Here is a 5,715-nt window from a genome sequence, read left to right as displayed (position 1 = left end):
ATATGGCACTAAATACTGAACACGAATCTTAGAAGAATGTGGGCCTATGAACGTCAACGATAATCCCTAAGATAGGAGTAGTAAACGCAATAAGCCTCGAACTGCGATATGAGACTTCGGATCCTCCCTCTGCGAAGAAAAAGGAGAAAATGGGACAACTCCTAAGTAAAGAATCACTTCAATCAAGAACCCAATTAGCCATACTACAGAGCTGGAGACGAAATCGATTGTACACTCAACACTCACACCTTTAAGCTGGAAATGACGATGAATCGATCATACTATCTATGAGTCTGGTGACTATGCTTACAATCGCATTTATTTTATTTACTCATTTATTTAATTTAATACTTACTTCCTTACAAATGGCTTTTAAGGAACCCGAAGGTTCATTGCCGCCCGGCATCGGTCCCTATCCTGTGCAAGATTAATCTAATCTCTATCATCACATCCCACCCCCCTCAAATCCATTTTTTTATTATCCTCCCATCTACGTCTCACCTCCCCAAAGGTCTATTTCCGTCCGGTCTCCCAACTAGCACTCCATATTTAATTTAATAATTCATTTCATTTATTTACTTTCTAAATTAATCAAATTTAATTTTATTTATTTACTTAGTTACTGACTGACTCGTTTATTTATTTATTTATCTATTTATTCACTCATTCGTTAATTCCTTCATTCCTTTATGTATTTATTTATTTAGTTATTTATTCATTCATTCATTTCTTCATTTACTTATTTATTTGTTTGTTTATTTATTTATTTGTTTATTTCTTTATTTATTTATTTCTTATTTCTGTGTTTATTTATTTATTCATTCATTCATTTCTATATATATATATATATATATATATATATATATATACTTATCTATCTATCTATCTATCTATCTATCTATCTATCTATCTATCTATCTATCTATCTATCTATCTATTTTTTATTTTAGTAGGTTATTTTACGATAATGTCGGTGAAATGAGTCCGGGGTCCAGCATTTCCTCATCTTGGGTTGAGGGAAAACCCCGGAAAAAACCTCAACCAAATAACTTGCCCCGACCGGGAATCGAACCCGGGCCACCTGGTTTCGCAGCCAGACGCGCTGACCGTTACTCCACTGGTGTGGGCCTATCTATCTATCTATCCATCCATCCATCCATCCATCCATCCATCCATCCATCCATCCATCCATCCATCCATCCATCCATCCATCCATCCATCCATCCATCTATCTATCTATCTATCTATCTATCTATCTATCTATCTATCTATCTATCTATCTATCTATCTATCTATCTATCTATCTATCTATCTATCTATCTATCTATCTATCTATCTATCTATCTATCTATTCTTCAGCCCTGAACACACCCGCAGTTATGTCAGCACATTTTACCCTTTATGTAATAATCCTTTTAAAAATCTCTGTGAGTGAAGACTGAAAAACTGGAATTTCATCCATACTTGTCCACGTGCCTTGTATTTATATTTCTGTTTAAGTAGTTGACAGAACCATTCATCCGTAGCAGTTTTTTCCTATAAAATTACTCGCACTCAGGCTTTGTCGTACTTCATATCACTGCTGTTAGGAAACCGCTAGAGTACAATGTAACTAACCTCATGCTACTTATGAGTTCTTAGAAATAACGTAATTGCAGTCTGAATACAAAAGCATTCCAAGATGCAACCTGACGATTGTAACAGTATGTAACACTCTGAAGTACAGTCGACCAAATACATAAATTGAAATTTAGGAGTCGATAAAGCAAATGATGAAACCTCAAACAAAGGAGAATAATACAGACAATAAATTAGTATATTAGGCCTACAGAGGAATTGCTGAGACACAGGTTCGCCAATTCTTAAAATAATAATATTATTGTGTACCTGACTGTGCTAATTATGAAAGAAGACACGACAACATCGAAAATTAATGTCCGTTCTTCGTTGGTTAGTGAATAGCGCGACAATAAAAACTCTTTCTTTCATTTTCACAAATCCTTCGTAGCCTATCGCCCAGATCAGGAACATATTAATACTTAACAGTACATCAACAATAATGAGATGACAAATGGGTGTATAAAAATAGCACATTTTAAGAATGAATCTATATTAGATTTCTTCATATGATATATGTACCCGACAGAGACAAGAGACGTGCAGAAAGTCAAAAAACAATATGGAATAAAACTTTTAAAAGTATTTGCGTATTAAAAATAGATGTAGGCCTATACTGTACATCTAACATGCAGGTAATAATTCATTTTCTATTGTGTTAGAGATCTCTTTAAAGTACTGCAATGTCTGGACACTACAAGTCAGAAAATCTACATGTCCCAAGAAAACCCAGATTTTAGGAGGTAGTGTCCTACAAAATTTATACAGTCATTCCACAAAGCACCTACGTATTATTGGCACTTGGCATACTAAGAAGTAAACTTGTGGAAGATATAAAAAAGAAATCGTTATATTTCTGCATGAATATTTGTGTGTATTTACTGCTCAAACGCCTCCTATGGTGCACCCTGGGCAACGACTCTGTCGGTAAATTGGCTTGATATGCAGCGCACATTTTGCGTTACGTACGACGTAACACGTGGAGCGTAATACGCTGCAGACTCAGACAACAAAAAATAATTGAAGTGTTTTGTAAGGATGCGCAGTACTTTGTGCGCCAGCGTAATGCGCTTGGCGCAGTAAACCAACTCGAGCTAGAGGAGTCTAGTACGTCGTGCGCTGCGTAATAGAGGAGTTCTGTGCGGTTTTTTGTTTCATACATATTGTTTCTTTAACAATGGCGCCTCCTTCAGTTCGATTCTCAGCTGCAGAAGACGAACAGCTGATTGAGATGGTTGCTGGACATCCTGTTTTATGGAATATAATGGAAGTAGAGTTCAAGAATACCTTAAAGAAGGACTTAATTTGGAAGGAGATTGGAAACATGGTGAATAAGTCAGGTAACTTATTTTATGAATGAAGTAGTCTATAATGTTAATTCACATCAATATACTTTATGTAATTATAATAAAAAAGGTTGGGTAATTTGCGGCTCTTTGAGTGAGTGTATTATTTTTAAGTTATTATTATAGTCGTTAGAATTTTATGAAATACCGGTATCTTACATTTTGAAGTACATTGAATTGAAATTTCTAGAATGCAATCTTATTACATATCACCGACCCAGTCTTTCAACAGCTAACTTATATCTAAATTTGAACTAGAATAATTGCATTATTAATGAACAACAAAATAATGAAACACATGAGAAAATTAAATTTGCCACTGTTTAAAATTACTTTTACAAACAATGCACTCATTCATGTTCATTTTCTTTTGTTTCTTTTACTCGAGGCTTTAGTTTTGAAATATTTACCGTTGAAGTATTCAGTAAATCTGCTTCTGACTTTAAAACCTTCAGATTTTGCGAAACCGCCAGTCCCAGCTAAGGGAACCATGTTGTGCGCTGGAAGTTCATCAATTATGTATTGTGTCTCTCCATCACATGGATGTTTAGCAATATATATAGTCATCCCTCAGTAAATTGTGCAGACAGCAGCAGACTGTAACTATCAAATCTACAGTTTCAGGCTTGACATTTATAGGCGTGAAAAAAATTCTGAACGTAGAACACATAATGCCAAATGCGTTTTCAGAAACTCTTCTAGCTTTGCTCAATTGATAAATAAAATGTCTTTTCTCTTCATCTTCCAATATTTGTCGTCTGCAGTAAGGTTTCATGATATGTTGATCTAATCTGAAGGCTTCATCACCTAGTATAACATGGGGCAACAAAATGTTTGATTGCGGTAAAATTCGTGGTGGTGGAAATATTCACCCCATTTTTATCAGCTGACCCATTTCAGATTTATTAAAAATCCCAGCATCCCCTTCCTTTCTGTAGGAACAGACATCGACGACAAGAAACTTATAGTTAGCATCTACCATAGCGAGAAGGACTATTGAGAAGTAGCTTTGTAGTTGTAGAATAAAGTCCCTGTTTGGTTAGGTGCTACAATTCTCACATGCTTCCCATCGATTGCTGCAACAACATTAGGAAAATCCCAGAGATACCAGAATTCTTCTGCCTTTGTCTCCCAATCAATTTTATTAGGGTTAGGTAAAAATCTTGGTAGTAGTTTTCTTTTGAGCGCCTGAAGTACTTGTGGTACGAATGTGCAGATACTAGAAGGAGATATGCGGTATGAAAATGCCAATGAATGAAATGATTCCCCAGTTGCAAGAAATCTGGAAAGTAAAGAAAAAATTAAATAGGAAATTTCCCAATGGAAAAGCATTAATTTATGTACTGTATATTTCATGTGAAAATACTCGTACACATAACTTGTTTTTTTTTTTTCTTTTAGATGGACAATGCAAAATGCGATGGAAAAGTATTAGGGACCATTACAAGAGACAGCGGAAACAAGAAAAGAATACAGGAACAGGGTCCGCTGCTACGAAGAAAAGGGCATCATATTGGGATATTGATACAGTGGAAGGTGAACGAGAAAGTTTTTCTAACACGCAAACTGAAAGCGGAAACAGTAGTGAAACCCTGGAAGAAACGATTTGTGGTCTTGATTCCGAAGCAAAGGATGATACATTAACTTACGATTCGTATGCTACGAGCACAGGACATGAATCTGAAAACCAAGAAAAAAGAAAGAAAGAAAACTTACCAGAACGTTCAACTTGCCAGATGTCTGAGATAAAAACCAAAAAAGTCAGAAAGAACAACATTGTGAACTCACTTAATGAAAGAAAACAAGAGCGACTATAGACCAGAGAATACTTGGAAAAAATTATGAAGCCTGAAGCAGAAGACGAAACTGATCTCTTCTTCAGAACCATGGCTGCGACTGTGAAAAAATTTGATCCTGAAGTCAGAACTGGAGCAAAAATGAAAATTTTTAGTCTTGTGACTGAAATGGAAGTCCGCAGTTACAGGTCTATACGTGTGGGAAATGCTTCAACATTTGATTCGGAGAACTCCAGGCCAAGCTCAAACGCATCCCACAACTCGAACTGCAGCACTGGTGAACCGTCAGCAGTAGGCTTGCAGTCACAAGACTCAGCCAGCAGAACTTTTGAGTCATCTACTTGTGATAACAATACAATGTTTACAAACTCAAATGTAGAATGTTCTGAAGATATGAGTGGACATTTTTGGGGATTTAGAACTTAAATGTGTTATGTATAAGATTAATAAATAAACTTGGCCTATGTAGTTGCACGAAAAATGCAAAATTCATTAAAATATATATATAAGCTATAGCTATACAATATACAGAGTGATTCATTATTACGTGTAAATACTTTGTGTGTGTACTGTAGAGGTGAAATAATGAATCATTCTGTATGTACACCATTCCTAATACATACCTCAGAGTTAGAGCAAGTTTTTCAGCTGGTGAGATAGGTCTTTTCACTCTATTGCATGGTTTTGTAGACACATTGTTAGAAGTTTCATCAATGAACAATTTTCAATAATATGTTTGTGTAGTGTTTATGTTCTTTTATTCCGTATACTGTATGTTCATTAATTTTTGTGTATTAATCCTCTGCAGTCTTTTGTTTATATTGTAACGTTAAGCAGTAGTTATTTGTTAATCTTAAATGTTTCTTTTGCCTTTAGTTGTGTTATATGAATAAAAATAGGTATTTGTTCCTTCGAATATTTGTAGCCTATTTTCTCGTAATATTAACACGTGACAA

At 35.2% G+C, this 5,715-nt stretch overlaps 1 pseudogene; it reads right to left on the bottom strand.

Annotated features, from left to right (window-relative positions):
• Window positions 1-3,127: 3,127 nt before the first annotated feature.
• LOC138702781 (putative nuclease HARBI1) lies at window positions 3,128-5,474 on the bottom strand (annotated as a pseudogene).
• Between the last annotated feature and the right edge of the window lie 241 nt (window positions 5,475-5,715).

The sequence above is a fragment of the Periplaneta americana genome, chromosome 7 (genome assembly GCF_040183065.1).
Source record: "Periplaneta americana isolate PAMFEO1 chromosome 7, P.americana_PAMFEO1_priV1, whole genome shotgun sequence".
Classification (NCBI taxonomy): Eukaryota; Metazoa; Arthropoda; class Insecta; order Blattodea; family Blattidae; genus Periplaneta; species Periplaneta americana.
Note: the sequence above shows the minus strand (reverse complement) of the source record. Positions and strands in the feature narration are given on the sequence as shown.